The following is an 18630-nucleotide window of genomic DNA, read 5'->3' on the forward strand; positions in this document are numbered from 1 at the left end:
CCTGCTTCCTCCTCTCTCTCTCTCTGCCTGCCTCTCTGCCTACTTGTGATCTCTGTCTGTCAAATAAATAAAATCTTTAAAAAAAAAGAGAGAGAGAGAATAAGAGTCCCAGGAAAATGAGTTGGAATCCCAAACATGAGGCTGTGGATCTGAGGTCTGCCTATTACGGCCTAGGCAGCACAAATCAGAGAAGGAAGGGACTTGGAGTATCCGAGGAAACTTCCAGAAGGTAGGAACTGCCACAGAAAGGCACAGCACTTTGGAACTTGGCCACAAGATGATACCAAGGGGCAAAAATAAAGCAAGACTGAGGACGTGCGTTCTAGCTTTGGCTCTGGGTCTGTCCTTGTCTCTGGCTCAGGGAAGTCACATCCCCCCTTTGGAGAGTTGTTCCCCTCCTTTCCAACCAGGCAGTTAGACAAAAAGATCATTGTGATAAAGAGGTACTTTGCATGATAATTAAGAGCCTAGGTTCAAACCCATCCTAAAATGCGTTTGCTTTGTGGCTTTTGGGAACATCTCTTAGCTCCTCCGTTCCCTTGCCTTTAAAACACAGGATTCATAGAAGTGCCTGTTTCATGGGCTGGGCTTTGAGATTTAAATGAGATGTTCTATGTAAAGCCCTCAGCATGGTCCCCCACTCACTGTGCTTGGGAAGTATGATCTATCGTTATCCTTAATAAATCCCTTTTCAGTGGAGGAAGGGAGGCCACGAACAGACTGGGTCTAGAATTCAACGCCCCAAAAGCCTCCTAGAGCTATTTATTCCTTAGGTCTAGGTGGTCTCCTCACCTTGCCCAGAAAGCCCCTGCTTCCCCCGGGATAGCCCTGGAGGGGGACAAGGGGATGGTAATCTGGGCTCTGTCTTCCCATGGAGTAGAATCTCAGATCAGGCAGGGTGTGAGCCATGTGGAGAGCAGCCCCGAGCCCTCGGATTGAGCGGAGGGGGAGATGGATTTGCCGCTGAACTCCTCCACCCGGAAGCAGAGGAAAGAAAGCAGACGTTAAAAATGGAATTCAAATTGCCTTAAAACAAAAGCCGACCCAGTGCCAAGTAGTCTGAGTCCTCTCTCCTTGCTCTTTTCTTTCATTTTTCCAAAGACACAAAGCTCCTGCGGGAGCCTTTGTGTGAGGAAGGGCTACCTTTTTACTCCCCCACGCGTCTGGTGATCCAAACCCACTGATAGGCAGAGAAGAGAATTTTCTAGATAACTTTGTATCCTTACCTCTCCTTTCCCCCTTCCCAGCCCCGACGAAGCCCAGTGTCCTGGAATAATAGTGAAAGATCCCGTCACCTTATATTAAATGGGTCTTTCTAAACTTTATAATCAAGGTGGGCATTTACTATCCATAATTATCACCATAATTTATTGTGTGCCTTATAGATGCCAATCCTCTGTGCTTTACTCACATGATCTCGTGTGATTTAATACCACAGCAGTAAATATCCTGGCTTGCATTTTCACAGAGGAGGAAACCGTTTCCAGGAAGTAACATTCAGGAGGTGGGGGTGGGGCCTGGACCTGGTGGTGGGTGGGACGCCAAGGTCACCCCCTGTTCACCGCAGGGTATATCTTTCATCCTTCAGTTCTCAACCTTGGTGGTCCATTCTCACCTCCTGGGGAACTTTGTTTTAAAAAAAATTTTTTTTTTTTAATTTAAAAATTAAAAAAAAGTCTGGGCCTCGTTTCAGGTGAAAAGAATCCGAATTTATGGGGCAGACAGATGCCTGGTCATCTTGATGAAGTTCTAGAACCTAGGTGAGGTTTGGTGGGCTGAGGTCCGGAGCCGATGACCAAGAAAGAATTCTTGAGACATCTTTGGTGCAAAATGGTGGTTTATTAAAGCATGGGGACAGGACCCGTGGGCAGGAAGAGCTGCTGCCCCCGGTTGTGAGGGATGACAGGTTATGTACCCTGCAGTTGGGGGAAGGTGAGGGAAAAGGGGGGTTTCAACGGAGCTTTCATATGCTAAAGAGGGCCTACAAGGTGCCAGGATACCGGAGGTCTTGCTGCTTGATCAATGTTGTCTTTTGGCCAGCCATTAACATCAAGATACTTGGGAGATTCCTGGTGGAATGTCACAATCCTGCTATCAAGCGTCTTTGTTAGTGAGATTTAGGTATAGAAGAAACTTAACTTTATTTACATTTCCTTCTACCTCAGCCTCCTTCAGTTTTAGGGAGGGGAGGGTGATGTTAGGGCTTGAGGAACTGAGTTGTTTGTCTCTGGAAATCCGTGCTATTGTTAAGATAGCTTCTTTGTTGTAAATCTCTAGGACATTGGTAAACCAAGGGAGACTCCTGTCTTGCAGGATTGTGATCTCTGCGAGTTAACTATTTGCTTTTCCTTTAGGGCAGCCAGGGGTGGCTGAGGAATGTCACACCTATTACTGAGGGGAAGCGGGTGGAGAGGGGTGCAAGGTGCCAGCTTTTGCTTTGTCCTCAGCCAGCCTCCTGCTCCCTCATCAATCTGGCGTTTTTGAAAAGCCCATCATGTGATTTTTGGTTTTAATTAGGGTAAACCTCACAAAGCATCAGATCAGCCATTGTAAGTGTACAGTTCAGGGCCACTCCGTACATCCACCCGCTCTATCCAGACTCAGAACACTTCTACCCCCCAAAGGAACCCCGACTCATCAGCAGTCGCTTTCCCCATCTAAGGGGCCCTCCCAGGCCCTGGCATCCTACGGTCTGCTTTCTGTCCCTGTGCATTTCCCTCTTCTGGTCATTTCTCGCAAATGGAATCATGCGGTGTATACGGCCTTCTGTGTCGGGCTTCTTTCGCTTTCTGGCATGTTCTCAAGGTTCATCCGTGTTGTCGCAGGTAACCGTATTCAGGGCAGGCTGACCCCAAAATATGCTGCTTTGCCATATTGATTATCTTCAGTTAAATTTACTTAAGAGGCAGCTGGTATGAGAAGGACACTCTGACCCCCATGAAACAGGAGATAAATCTCCCGTGGGAATCCTGCCCTCCCTGTGCCAGGGGGTAGAGAGACATCTTTATCGCCAGCGATACAAAGCGTTCAAAGCCGAAAAGGCTCTGGAAACAACCTTTTCAACTCCCTTAGCAGCTTACTAGCCCACGATCAAACTTCTTTATCTTTTATCGATTCCTCACAAACGTATTGTTCTTTTGCCTAAAAGGTGTGAAAGCTGCCTGCTGTGGTCACTTCCTTGAGGCTCATATTTCTATGAGCAACCCTGTGTAGGAAATTAAAATGTGCTTCCCCGCCCCTTGATCTTTGTCAATTTAATTATTAGCCAAAGAAAGAAGTTTTCCTCCCCTCCCTCCGCAGGCATCAGAACTTGATTCCTTTCTTTGGCCACATCGTGGAATAAGTATTAAGGATTAAGTATTAATATAAGTATTAAGGATTGCCACTGCATACGAAACCTTGAACCCTCGCAAACACCATGTGGGGTTTTCAGGGGGCACATGTGGGTTTCGTTTTGACAGGTGAGAAGCTCAGGGTACGACGTGATGTGCACCACATCTTAGGAAATCTGTCTGCTCTTTTTTCCCCACGTCAAGGGTGCTATCCCAGCATGACCCTTCCTTGACCAAACCCAACAAACCATTTTTATATTGGAGAGGGCGGGAGTCCTCTGCTCTGGTTTTTTCCTCAGTAACACCCATATAAACTCAGACCGACCCTCCGGGCTCCTGGGGTGTGTGTGTTGGGAGTGAGGAAGGAGCTGGATTCTTGGGGTCCCTTTCTGTCTTGACAGCTCCTCTGTCCACCACTGATGGGGATTTAGAAGCCCCTGAGTGTAAATATCTCATTCATTTCCGGAAACTCAAACCCTCCCTTTCCTCCTCCTTTCCATCCGTTCCTCTGTCTGTCCATCAGTCCTTCCTCCCTCCCTCCCTCCCTTCCTTCCACAATAGTGAAGCAACTCCTTTTGTGTCCTTAGGAACACGACCATCTGGAGATACAGACCTGAGTAAGACAAACGTGGGGTTTGATTTGGGGGAGTCAACTGTCTAGTAAGGAAAAGCAGTGAAATCAAGCAAAAATCACACCAGATTGGTTGCTTTTTTACCCGAGAGATGGGTGCCGCGGAGGACATGCGCAGGATCCCTGAGAGGCTGTCGGCGGGGGCTGGCCCCGTCTGGGGCACGAAGCAGCGGCCCTCCGGCACCCGTCGTCTGCTTCAGCGGGGACCTCAACGCGCACACGCCGTCTCGGGGGCGCCGGCGGGGCCGGGAGTCAGCATTTATAACAGGCCCATGGGTGCGGCTTTTGGGACACTTTGAGGAAGTGATGAGTGAGCTGGGACCCTAGGGATGCTTAACAGCCAGCTAGGGAGGCTCCCCTTCCGATCAGGCACGTTCCTTTTTGCCTGCGGGAGCCAGAGCCGTGCCCTGGCACGCCTTTCCGGCCCAGGCCTCAGCCTGGCAGACATGGGTGGAGGAGGGACCCCTTAGGCAGCAGAAGGGACATCGACTTTCCGTTTTTCACAAATATTTCATAAACTCGGCAGAAGAGGATCTGGAGTCTTGAAATTTCTAGAGACGGAAGTGTAAGGTTTTATAGGCAAGATAAACATGACACCGGGTGAGGTAGGCACAAGGCAAGATTTATTAAAGGCACTCTCCGGTGAAGTTTCAGGGCTCGGGAGAAGGGGAGCCAGGAAAGTCGTGCCGGGAGGAGGTGGGCACCCTCGGGCGAGGTTCCTGGACTCCAAAAAGGGGAGCGGGGGAAGTCGCACTGGGAGGGAGTTGGGGGGGATCTTTTATCGGGCCAAGGCAGGGCGTGGGCTCACATCCTTATATGGTAGGGTATTTGGTGATCGGAGGGGAGGGGAGGAGGTGGGGGGGGGGGGGTCCTGATACTTCTGTTTCCTGCATAGGTATTGGGTTACCTATGCAGACGTGACCTGGGCATACAACCTTTTGGTGGGAGAGTCAAGGGTTAAGGAAAGGGGGTGGGAGGAGGCTGGAAGATGGTGGGCCCCAGGGGTCATTTCTATTGTTCCTCCTGCATTCCCGGAGCCAGAATTTTAGAGAATTTCTGGTCCCCTTCCCACATTTAAAAATCAGAACCGGTCGGGGCGCCTGGGTGGCTCAGTGGGTTAAAGCCTCTGCCTCAAGTCATGATCTCAGGGTCCTGGGATCGAGCCCCACATCGGGCTCTCTGCTCAGCAGGAAGCCTGCTTCTTCCTCTCTCTCTGCCTGCCTCTCTGCCTACTTGTGATAAATAAAATAAAATTTAAAAAATTAGAACCAGGAACAACCCCCCCCAATGCCTCCCACCCCACGCATCTCTGGGTATCTCTTAACGTTCATTAGGCACCTGCTGTGTACCACTAGCGTCATTTGCCTTAACTAGTGCCATTGTCAGAACAACCCAGAAGGATCGGTCTGATTAGCTGCAGTTTGTAAAGGAGAAAATGTAAATCAGCCCTTGCCCCACTGTCAGCCAGCCGGGCAGCCCCGGAGCCGGGATGGAATCCGCCTGCCTAACTCCAAAGCTGTCCTCTTTGCGTGGCCTCCGCTGATCCGAATCTTTATTCAGATCTCTGCTGAACGCAGAACACCCGGTGCTGGGACAGAGGCGGGCAGAAGCAGCTTTCGTGTCACGAATCTCAAAAACGCGTCTCCGACCCAGTCCTCTCGCTGAAAAACTCTCCTGCTGCTATTTTACCGTGTTGACAACTTCATCTGAGAGTTTTCTGGTAGCAGATTTGAAAAAAAATAAAGACTCGAACTAGCTTCATTGGTGGCACTACGTGCCTCCCTCCCTGTCCCTTCTCATTCTTCCTTGTTTCTACTTGGCTTTCTCTCTCTTGCTGTCAGCAGCCTGAAAAGCCGAGCTGAGCAGCTCAGCTCTTTCTTTACAGAAGATAGGGACCATTTTGTTATTTTTCCCTCCTTCTACCGGGACTGGCAGCCTCATGAGCGACTGAGTAAACCGGCTCATTTATTAGGAGGTCCGTGACCGCTATTCAGACCACGGGGGCCGTCTCAAAAAAGATACAGCCCATTCCAAGCCTCCCCTTGACCCTCGGGCAGAGAAGGTCCTTCATTAAGCAGGTGTTCTCTGGACCAGCCTCGGGCAAAGGGAGCCGGTAATTTAATTAGAATCCCGGCTCTTTGGAGAGCGAAAAGTGATCATTTTTCATCACGGCTCCAAGGGCACCATTTTCCTGGCAGCTCTCCACCTCGCTTCCTAGTCAGTGTCAAAAAAATCTTCGGGAACGGGATGTCACGGGAAGGACACAGAGTGTGCAAAGAGACCAAGCTCCTCCCTCTGAGCCCAGTGTCCCGGGTCCATCAGGTAAACACCTTGAACCAGGCTTCCCCATCCTCGACGTCAGAGGAATCCTGATTCCTGCCCTGGCTTCTTGTCATGGGGGGTGTGAGTAGCACGTACGAGCGTCCTGAGAGGTGCCGGGCACCCAGCGAGTAGCGGCCACTGAGGCGACACTCAGGCTGGGAGGGAGGCCCATTGTTGGTGGCCAACACGTTTCCGGCTGTCTCTGGGTGCAGCTGGCCCTCCAAATGCATCCCGTCTGTTAACTAGTTGCAAAATTCACAACCACTCCTTAATGTGGTACATTATCATTTCCCTTTTACATACGAGGAAACTGAGGCTCAGAAAGGTTGCCTGAGGTCACAGAGCTAGCGACGGGGGAGCTCATACTTGAACCCCAGAGTCTGCATACTTAAATAGACGACTGTAATAACTTACTGGTTAGCCCTAGACGTTCTGTGACCAGAAAAACGGTAATAGGGGGCTGTATAGGGGCCCCAATAGGGGGGTCACCTGAAATCAGCGAGGCTTTTTTTTTTTTTTAAGATTTTTTTATTTATTAGAGAGCACAGATGCCCAAGTGGGGGGGAGTAGCAAAGGGAGAGAATCCTCAAGCAGACTCCCTGCTAAGCATGAAGCCCGACTCGGGGCTCGATCCCTTGACCCTGAGATCATGACCTGAGCTGAAGCCAAGAGTTGGTTGCCCTGCTGATGACCCCATCGGGGTGCCCCAGCCAGGCGTTTTACATGCTCCTTCTCCTTGTTATAATGTATAACTCCTGTCCTTATGGCCATTTTACTGATGAGGAAACTGAGGCAGGGAAGTGAAATAGCCCGACCCAGGCTACACAGCTAGCAAGTGGATTCAGATCCATGTCTCACTGACCGTACAGAGTGTTCTCTACGCCTCTGCTGCTTGGAGCCCTAGACAGGCTCAGTGGTGCTTCCTCTGGGCCAGCGGAGGAGCTGCCGGCCAGAGGACGACCAGCTGGACTGACCTCCCAGGAGCCCCAGGTCAGGATCAGGGTGGGCAGCTACCCACCGCTCAAAGTCTAAACAGACCCCAGAGACTTGACAGTGAGGGAGGCTGCTCCCAGGTCATCGCCTTGAGAACCTCCCTTCCTGCAAAACCAGCGCTAAGCCCCACCCCCCTTTCAGGCTCCCTCCTCTTAGAAATAAACCTCGGATAGTCTCTACTAAGGATGCTCAAAAAGAGTCTAAGACACGGGAAAAGCTTTAAGTCACAGTGTAATAACTAGCATTTTTTATAACGGTAAGACGTAATACGTGAACTCCTCCAGTGTCCGGCAGCAAGGATTGTTTAAATAAATTATAGTGGTAAATGGAAAGAACACAGATATTTATCGACACATACGTGGGTCCGGAAACTGGGGTGTATAGAGAGAGATAAATACATACACGTACACAGACACATAATGGAATACTATTTAGCTCTTAAGAGGAAGGACGTGCTGCCCTTGTGACAGCGTGCATGAAACTTGGCAACATTATTCTAAGTGAAATAAGCCAGATGCAGAAGGACAAATATCGCATGGTCCCACATAGATCAGGGGCTTAAAATAGATTCGCAGAAGCAGAGACAACGCTGGTGGTTTCCAGGAGGAGGGTAGAGGAAGAGCGGGGGCAGGGGGAGCTGTTGCTCATTGGGTATGAAATTTCAGTTATGCCCGATGAACGTTCCAGAGGTCCATCATACAACATCGTACCTACAGTTGGCAACACTTAAAAATACGTTAACAGGGTAGATCTCATGTAAAGTGTTCTTGCCACAAAAACAAAACAAAGGGACACAAGGCAGCTGTGGAGGGGGCTGGATATGCCAGTGACCTTAATGGTAGGGATGGTACCACCGGTGTTTGCGTGTGTCCGAACTCATCCCATTGTACACGCTAATGTGTGTCATTCTGTGTACATCAGTTAAGCCCCTGTGAGGCTGTTTTTGAAAACTCTAGTGGGGCCACACAGTAGAGCATTGCGCAGCTGGTCTCCAGAAAGTTTACGCAAAGTTTACCACGGTGTGGGAAATTCATGTAAAACCGTATTAAATGAAAAAAAAATCAGAACTTCAGTAGAGGTCATAGTCATTGCCTTGGGGAGGGGGCTCAATTGGCCATTCCGCTTCCTGATGATTTTCCCGTAGCATCCAGTGTCCAATGACGAGCCCACAATGGGGACTTATGCCCCCATTAGTGTGGCCTGAGCCTGTACAGATGTCTCCACTCTGCCGCTAGTACTGGGGCCTGGGTCCCCCTCATCTTGCACCAGGACAGTGGCAACACCACCCCGCAGCTGGTTGCCTGGAGGCGGGGTCTGGCCCCTGTAGCCACTTCTCACAGAGCAGCCACCGTCACATCCATGACCCAAGCACCTGACCATGTTGTACCACTGCCCTCAGGGTGGAGTCTGAGCTCTTCAACGTGGCACCCAACCTCTCTTTCCAGCCCGAGCTCATTTTTCACCATCCTCCGTCTCTCACTGCCCAGGCCAGCCATGCAGAAAGTTCGCCGTCCGTCCCTCCGACCTTCCAAGCTCCTTCCAGCCTGGGGACCCAGTCACATGGTGTTCCTCCCACCTGGCACGCCCGCCCTACCCTTGGCAAATTTCGGCTTGTCCTTCTTGTCAGCTTAGCTGTCACTCGCTCTCGGTGGCCGGCCCTGGCCCCCGGGACTGGGTCAGCACCCCTCCTCCTCGGGCATTCATTGCAGGGTTTACATTTTGTGGGGATTATCTTCTCTGCCCAGCTCTCCCAGCAGAGGGCGATCTCCAAACGGGCAAGGGTGTCTTTATTATACTCCATCCCCAACCCTAGTGTATTCAGTAGGTGCTCAGTGTTGCTGAACTGACGCATCAGACAAATCAGTTAGGAGATCTAAATTATCCAGTTATTTTAAGGGAAGTCAGTGTTTAGGGGAAGCTTATAGGATCTCTATCTGTTGTATAAAAGGAACCTTTCCCCTGCAATAGAACTTTATTTTCCCCCTGGCCTGTAAGTTCAGCCACCCTCCTACTCTGAAGTGCATACAAACCGCCAGGTGGTCAAAGAAACATTTTTAAAATCCGGGCGCCCAGGAACCACCCATAGGGTCTTTCATTCAGCGAGTCAGGAGCGAGGCCTGGGAATCTGGATTTGTAGGCGGTCCCACGGGGGACTAGTACACACACACCCGACTTGGAGTCTTATTAAAATATATAAAAGCGTGGTCTTATGCTCCGTGGGAAGTAGAGACTTTAAACATGTTAATTCTACTCTCCCGCGCCAGCCAGATCTAGATCTTGGGCTCCTAAATCCTTTTCTCCAGCTCCCTCGCTTTCTCCCTATCGAGTGACCCGTGGGCCGTGGCCCCTAGAGCTGCAGACCCGTCCTTGCTTGGGCCCCCTCCAGAACAGAAATGCATACGAAGCCCGTCAGACCGCAGAACGGATGATCCTTCCTGCTGATTAACGATATTATAGACGCAGCTGGCCGACCACGTTGGTATGACAGGTCTATTTTCATATGGAAAAGAAAATTATAGAGAGGCATAAACATTTGCTAACTAGAGAGATGTTATTATAGCTTGCAAATTGCATTCAGATGTTCAGTAATACTGGAGTTAATGGGTTTCTGAGGGTTCTTCAGCAAGCCAGCCCATCTAAGGAAAAAGCCTTTCTTTTCTCGGTTTTCATAAAAGGGTGTTGCCCCAGCCTCCCCATCCAGCAAGAGAGTTACTGGCTGTGAGTGGGGATCCTGAGTCGGCTGGGGTCTTGGGGCCAGGAGAGGACAAGTCTCCCTCTGCTTCCCCTAAGTGTGACGCGGTCATAGAGGTCTCCCATGCACCCACACCCCGCGCCCCTGTGGGGAAATTCAAGAACAGAGGAGAATCTCTGAGCACGTCCGGGGTGCCAGGCCCTGGGCTGGGCACACCACACTCACATCTCATTTCGTCCTTGGGGGCGTTGTATCATCTTCTTACGGATAAGGAAACCAAGGCACAGAAAGTCCAATGGTCTTGCTTAAAATCTAATAGCCAGTAAGCACGAGAGGTAGCTTTGGAACACAGACCATCCACATTCTAGATGGGGGTTTCAATGGTGCTGTCGGGCAGCCATCAAGGTACCCATTTTGCAGATGTGTCTCCCGAGACTGAAAAGATCATCTGTCCAGGGGGTAGAGCCAGGATTTGAGCCAGATCTGTGCGACTTCTCCAGCCATTCAGCCAGCAGATACCATTTGAAATCCTGCTTTATGTGGGAGACACGCAACTGGGGACACGGCAGACACCACCTCGGCCCAGGGATTGTAGACACTGCTCTGGGACTCCATCCGGTGTGGCGTGCCCTTGGAAAAACTGTGGAAGATGTTGCCCATTATGATCTTTGTGCTGTCTCTCCCCTCCCTCTGCTTACCTTGACCCACATTCCTTGGCCACCAGGGTGCCTTGTCCCAGCCCCCACCCAGAATCTGGCCCAGACAGTCCTCCCCACTCTGCCTTCCAAACCATATTCCAGGACATGAACCCACAAAGTCAAGTGATGGTCAACTAGCCCACCCTCGTTGTGGAAGCCGCTGAACTTTAGAACCAGAAGATTCTGGGACATCCTGTCTACTCTCCCCATTTGCAGATGGGGAGCCTGAGACCAAGGTCATGAGTCTATAAGCCAAGGGTCGTCAGGGATCACCAGCAGCCACCAGAAGCCAGGAGAGTGCCAGGGAACGGATTCCCCCTTAGAATCTCCAGAATGAACCATCCAAGCCAACACCCACATGTTGGACTTCTGGCCTCCAGAATCGTGAGAGAATAGATGTGTATTGTTTGAAGCCTCCCGGTTAGTGGGCATTTGTTACGGCAGCCCTGGGAAATTAATACACCTGCCTTGTTCCAGGAGGTCTTTGTAGGGTTCACTAAACACAAGATAAAACAAATTTTAAGACAAGGCCATGTGAAATTGTAGAAAAGTCCGAGAGCCAGCTACATAGAATGGAAACTGCTAGAAGCAAAACACAGCTGGACACTGAGCTTCCTAGTAGCTGATGGGAAAAGAGAACCTCAACGTCTCCCATGATCCCCTGTGTCTACAAGCAACTAACGCAGTCACACTGAGCAAGCACTAAGACCCGAAGGGGGGGTAAAGCCTTGCTTAAAAGGGTCTGTTGTGATTTCTAGAGCAAAAATCTTTTTTTTTTTTTTTTTAAGATTTATTTATTTACTTGAGAGAGAGAGAGAGAGCACAAGCAAAAGGGGCAGAGGGAGAGGGAGAGAAGGAATCCCAAGCAGTCTCCACACCCAGCATGGAGTCCAACACGGGGCTCGATCTCACAACCCTGAGATCATGACCTGAGCCGAAGCCAAGAGTCAGACACTTAACTAACTGCGCCAACTAGGTGCCCCTCAAACAATATTCTTTTTTTTTTTTTAATTTTATTTATTTATTTGACAGAGAGATCACAACTAGGCAGAGAGGCAGGCAGAGAGAGAGGAGGAAGCAGGCTCTGCGCTGAGCAGAGAGCCTGATGCGGGGCTCGATCCCAGGACCCTGAGATCATGACCTGAGCCGAAGGCAGAGGCTTAACCCAGAGCCACCCAGGTGCCCCTCAAATAATATTCTTAATGAAAGTACCTAGTAAATATTTGTTGGAAGAAATAAGACTGTTTCTCACAGGAGCACCTGTTCCAGGAAGTAGACAAAAACCCTCAGGTTTCAAGCATGCCATAAGAGGGGAGAGAAACTGACTAGCATATAGTAGGGATGTATGTTCAAAATGCATACTGTCAAAATATTAATCAGGCCTCCTAGGGACATACTGCGTGCCGTTTACTCCATCAGAACCTGAGCGTGGGGACGCCTGGGTGGCTCACTGAGTTAAAGCCCTGCATGGGGCTCTCTGCTCAGCAGGGAGCCTGCTTCCCCTTCTCTCTCTGCCTGCCTCTCCACCTACTTGTGATCTCTCTCTCTCTCTGTCAAATAAATAAATAAGATCTTAAAAAAAAAAAAATAACTTGAGCATGAAAGTTGGGGGGTGGGGGTTCTTCCACGCTGTTCCCCAGAGGCGGCATCCCAAAAGGCAGTGCGTCTCAATCTGCCCGCGGCCGCTCAGTGGGAATGCTGAACCTCGGGCTTAGCCAGGAGTCTGCCCTCCCACAGGCCACACTTGTTCCGTCGTCCTAGAGGGCCCGTGCATCTAAATTCAGTCATTGCTTTATGGAAAAACCCAATCAGATGCAGGGCCTGCCTTGGGTGCTCGGGGTTCCGTGATGACAAGAGCAAGGTGGCTAAGGTTGTAAACTGCATCCCATCTGCAGAGTCAGGACGCCGACAGATGCTCAGAGAACGTCACCAAGCTTCGTCCTCCATTCTCCCCTGAACAAACCTGGGGGTGCACCTTCCTGCCCTGGGCTGTGACGACTGGGGAGTGTTGTAAAAGGCCTGTCATTCCGATGTCATTCCACTCTACTCTTTCAGCGGGTGAATCCTGGGTCACTTTTTTTTTTTTTTTTTAAATCTCAGCCCCCAGTGAGTGTTCCATGTTGAAGGGAATGAATGAACAAATGAATAGAAGAAATCAGTGCTTGTTTTTAAAATGAATTCCTTCTTCCAAAAACAAAATTTTAATTTTAATGGATAAAAGCATCCCAGGCACAGGGTGCCTATCCAGCGTCTGCCTTCAGCTTGGGTCATGATCCTAAGGTCCTGGGATCCCAGCCCTGCATCGGGCTCCCTGTTCAACGGGGAGTCTGCTTCTCCCTCACCCTCGCTCGCTCGCTCTCTCTCTGTGTCAAATAAATAAGTAAATCTTTAAAAAAAAAAAAAAAACAAAACACATGCACATAGTAAAAATTCAAACAGGACAAAGCATGCACCATGAAAATAAAGTAGTAATTCCATCTCTGATCCCCTCTCCCTTGACGTAATTATTATGAAAATGGTGTGTGTGTGTGTGTTGTGTAGCCTTCCTGAGATACTTCCAGCCTATATATAGTCCTATTTTCGTAATTAGAAGTATAGTCTAATAAGCATGGTGTGGCCCCTGGTTTCTTTCTTTTTTTTTTTTTTTTTTTAAAGATTTTTTTTATTTGCTTGAGAGGCAGAGATCACAAGTAGGCAGAGAGAAAGGGAGAAGCAGGCTCCCCACTGAGCAGAGAGCCCAACGCAGGGCTCAATCCCAGGACCCCAGGATCATGACCCAAGCCCAAGGCAGAGGCTTTAACCCACTGAGCCACCCAGGCACCCCAGGCCCCTGGTTTCTTGTCCACTGAACGAATCTACCATGAATATTACTCTTCATTTGGGCGATTTCCCTCCTTTGCAAATGTCCAAATGTCCTATCGTGTGCTGGTGTGAGGCCGGGCTCTCTAGCCCACCCCCTACTGCTGGACACTCAGGTTGCTTTCGGTCTCGGCTGTTAGAAGCAGTGACTGTCTCCATCGTGCCGAGGTCTGAGGACATTTGTAAGAGAACATGTTAATGCTGGGTTGCCTCGATCGAAGGATACGCTTTTTTTGCTTTCCATTTGAACAGGTACTACGAAATAGCTCTCCTAAATACAGGCTTGTTCACGCGCCTTCCAGCAGCTTGCGAGACGCCTCCCATTCCCCGCACCCTGGCCGGACGGCGCATGGCTGACATTTTCAATCTCTGCCATTCTGCCTCCCCGTGACTTGACAGTGACTCCTCTCGCCCTTGTAGAAAGCCTTCTGAACAGAAAGACTCTCTAAACTGTATTAATGAGATTAAACACTCTTCATTAAGGGCCAGGTTCAGGATAAATTGGATTCCCGTTCCGTTCCACTTCAGCGGTTTGTTTTTTCGCCGATCTGGGCCGCCCTCTCTCGATCGGGGCTCCGTGAGTCCTGGCTCGGAGTGGAGGCCTGGGTGTTATTTGCAGAGCATATGGCTCTGAAGAAACAAGGCCAAGGGCTTGGCATCACCATTACTTAGCTTGTTCCAACACGGAGCTCTGTTTGCTCATCCAGATGTGAATCATATTTTACACTCTCGTGCTTTCCCCTCGGAGGCTTTTGGGAGGAAAGCCTCCCGTGTCCTGCCGAGGGTTGAAGATGGAAAGTGTCTGGCAAGATCATCTTCGTGGTGTAGAGCCCGTGCCTGGGGCCGCACTGTGTGCGGTGCAGGGATGCCCGGGGTCTGCGAGGCTGGGAAAGCCAGCTGTCCCCAGCGCGCGTCTCAAGTTAGGTAATTTCAGTTCGACCCAATTCAGTAGATGTGTGCGTTGCCCTCTGTCATGCGTTGGGCTCTGTGACACAGCCTCAGAATTCAGAGGAAGCTCCAACAGACACGTGCAAGCCCCGCGTCGGGCTCGGTGTGTCACGTAGCTGGGTTTGAGGGGCGCCGTGAATGGTCTAAAGTCACATACATGACTATGAGCGCACGCAGGTTTGTTTGTGTGTGTGTGTGTGTGTGGCTGTGATCATAGGTACTTCATGAGAAGACCCATAGAGCTCATCCTATTGCCAAAGACCCACCTCAAAAAACGCAGAAAATTTAAGCATTTGTGGATCCAGGAGTAAGAGTGTATCTGCCCTTCCCTTGAAGGACTTCGGGAGCTATTTCCAGATTTTCTATCCTCTCAACCCGCTTGCGCTTCTTGCTTTTCTCCAACCATAGAAGCTCCCACTTTGGCACGCCTCCGCGCCTCCCGCTTCACCATCAGAAGCAGACTCATCCAGTCCTTAGACAAAATAACTGGTTTTGCCTTAATTACACTGAACGACGCAGTGATTGGTGGTTACAGGGAGTGCCCCTGTCTGGGGGCACAGGACTCAGACCACAAAAAGGTCAGAAGTGAAGACTGACTTCCGTAGCCTGGGGCTCACTCAGACACCTTCCTCCCTCCCCTGACTCCTTTGCCCCCTCAGCGTTCAACACAAGCTCTCATTTACACACACGCCACCACTCACTCCTGGTCTCACTCCCCACCATTAGGGCAACTCACACTCGCTTGTGCACTGTCACACTTAATTCCTCTGTCGCGGACTCATCCAGCCATTTATTCATCCTTCCCATGAGGACAGATCCTGAGGACGAATCCTGTATCCGGCAACCTTGGGATCATAGAGACAAAAGGCACAGGTCCCTCCCCTACAGGAGTCTGTAGTTTAGAGGGAAATCACATACTCAGACCGAGAGCTAGCATATGCTGTCTCATGTACAAAGGGAAAATTCTGGACAAAGGTTCTGTGCAAATTGCTGAGGAGGCTCCAAGGACAGGACAACTGACTTACCGTTGGGAGCCATGGGGGGTGTTTTACAAGCTGGGTCTTGAAGGATGTCTAGGAGTTTTCTAAGCATAGAGGACAGGCGGTCTAGATGGACCAGTGTGTACAAAAGTCTAGAGGCGGGACATTATTGGATCCTGGTTTGCACTGGAGAGATGACCATATTCTTTGTCTGGTCATGACCTGGGAGTGTGGCTGCTTTGAGGGCAAGTGCTTGGCTAATGAGCCTGCCGGAAATTCTACAGCTGGGGCCAGGCTGTTTGCTTCCCTCAACATTATGTTCGTTGGTCTCTAGATGCTACTTTTACTCGATGAACTCACTCCAGAAACACACTTGGCCTTCAGCGGTGACAAAAGTCCTGCCTGCAAGTGACTGATTTACTGTGAGTGAAATAATCTCTTTCCGTCTTTAGGATCCGTTTATGGAACTCCGGCTATGATGGAGTGCCTGACCTTCTAGCTTGTTCCATGGCCCTTCCTTTCCATGACTCCCACTGCACAGGGGTGGGACAAAGAAAGGCTCACATCACAAACAGAAATTAAATTTAGAAGAGACGAGAATAAAAGCTGCTTTGCAAACATGTGGGACTAAAAAAATGGAGGATTCGATACATTGGCAGTGACTCATCTCACCTTATTTTGGAAGTGTGGCCCTGCAGAGACCACCTAGAGACACTCCAGGTGACTCAGATGCAGGGAAATGTTTTAACCGGAAGGACAACAGGACGTATTGAGTAAGGTCACGGACTCCCGAGTCCCAGAGAACCAGACTCCAAACCTTGCTAGACACCTTATGTGCCAAGCAGGCCTCACTGGGTTCAAGTGACAGAGAACCCAACCGGAGCTGACAGGGTGGGGAGGAAAAGGGTCACCTCTCCTTTCCCAGAATGCACCATGCTCTTTGATATCACCAGGATGTTTGGGTACCACGGTTTGTTTTTTGGATGGGCCCCCATTTTCCCAGCCGTCCCCTGGGCTCAGCCTTACTGATGTAGATTGTAGCTTGGATAACTACTTTCTCCAGGGCCGTCATCATGGCTGTGGTCGGCAGCCCAGACTCACCTCCCACTACGAGGATGCCAGTGGCTGATGACTCCACCCACGTCTCTCTCCAGGGACCAAAGGGAGCTGCCTTCCCCCAAAGTCACTCCACTGTTCTGGGGCCAGTCCACATCCACTGGTTGCACGCGTGGCCATCCAGCACCCCGACCCCTTCGTCTGAGGTTTGTACAGCTCTTGGGGCCATCCCGGCTTCAGAGCTATGTTGTTGCTAGTTCAGCATAGTTCACTTCCTTTGACTTACTCCATCCCCCTCGATCCCTAACAAGTGCCCCCAACAGGGCATTCCCTGCCACATTTCCTGCCTGAAAATCTCCCACTTAGGGTCTCCCTCTCGGAGAATGTGATGGAAGACCAAAGCCTTCCTCCCACAGCAGGTCGAAACCACTTTTAGCTGCACGTTGCCAAAATCTTTGCTCAAAATGGCTTACGCATTTGGACATTCATCGTCTCTCACGGAGACTCCAAAAGTAATACGGGCTTCCCGTGGGCCAGGGCATGGGCTCGGTGACATTCACAGAGACCCAGATGCTTGTCCCTCCACACCGCTGGTCCTCGGCATTGGCTTCAAACTCAGGCCATCACAACGTGGCTGCAGAAGCTCCAGGCATCACATGCAGATATGACAACACTCAGAAGCAAAAGAGAGACCGGCTCTTCTTTCTGGAAAGAACATCATTTTCTCCTGGAGTCCCGTCAGTGAGCTCTCCCATCCTCATTGGCCAGAGTTGGGTCACGCGTCCACTCCTGAACCGATCACTGGCGAGAAGAATCGGGCCCCCTGTGGGGATGGGGTCTCCGCCCCAGGAGTCTGTTGGTCGTACGGGAGGCGTGGGTACCTGGGAAACAGTGAGATTCTGTTGCTAAAGAGGATGGGGAATGATAGCAGGTGGATGAAGGAGAGCATCTTTCCCTGTAGACCATAGCACGCCACACCTCTTCCTTCCAACACCACAACGCAATGAAGAAATCCGCTCATTCCACCTTAAAACTCCCTCCAAGATTGAGCTCTGCACAAGCACGCAGCTCACCTCCCCCTGCCAGGTCCTGGAAGATGCGGCAGTGAAGCAAAGAAAGCCCCTTCAGTTTAAAGACGGGATGATGGAAATGAACAGGCACACTGATGTACAGGGTAGCAGCGACGGTGTGTGCTTTGAAGATACTTGGCCAAAAAAGAAAGGTAATTGGGAACGATTTGGCTTCTTCTCTAGAAAGTCTAGTCTGGGAAGCCTGCCCGATGAGGTTACATTTGAACGCAGATCCGGATACGGCAGATGCAGGAGCTTCTAAATGCACTGTTCTCCTCCATTAGTGCAAAGCAGGTGCAGAAGCCCAGGGCACGACTGGCTTGTTCAAGGAGCAATGAGGGGCCCGAGCAGCTGTTGGGGACTGATCAGGGACTAGATCCGTGCTGCTGAACAGTAACACAATATGCTCACGAACGCAATTTTAAAAATTTTCCAGAAGCCACATTTTTTTTTAAAGGGGGAAATTAATCTTCCTCTATTTTATTGAAGCTAGTAGAGCCAAAATATTTTTATTCCAGCAGGAATAATATTTAAAAGTATTAATGAGCTATTTCACATTCCTTTTTTTTTTTTTTTTTTTTCATATTCTCTCGAAATCCTTCAAATAGGGTGTCTTTGAATGTAGAACCAGGCATATGGGGAGTGCTCTGTTGTCCCATGTGAACAGCACAGGCTGAGATCGTGGAGAACCTTAGCGCGCGGCGTTTACTCCGTGGGTTTTATTCTTAACAAGGGGAAGCCTCCGAAGGGACTTGGGCCATGCAGTTTCATTTATTTGCTTTCAAAGGATTGCCTTGGTTTTAGCAGAGCTTTCTCCTAAAAGCCCCGGGAAGAGGCTCTACTTGAGTGACAAGAAGCCGCTGGGAACAGCCCCGGGGCCCCGCAGGCAGAGGTGGCCGGACTCACAGCTGGGACGAGTTCCCCCGCATCCCTTCCCTCCATCTGCACTGGGGGCTGGCCTCGTGCAGATGGAATTTCCATGAGGGAGGCTGGCCTACCCCGTCGTTCGCTCAGCTGTCTTTCAGAGTCCTCATCTGCTTATCCATAAA

This window comes from Enhydra lutris, unplaced genomic scaffold (assembly GCF_002288905.1).
Source record: "Enhydra lutris kenyoni isolate GAN:26980312 unplaced genomic scaffold, ASM228890v2 scaffoldscaffold45, whole genome shotgun sequence".
Taxonomy (NCBI): domain Eukaryota; kingdom Metazoa; phylum Chordata; class Mammalia; order Carnivora; family Mustelidae; genus Enhydra; species Enhydra lutris.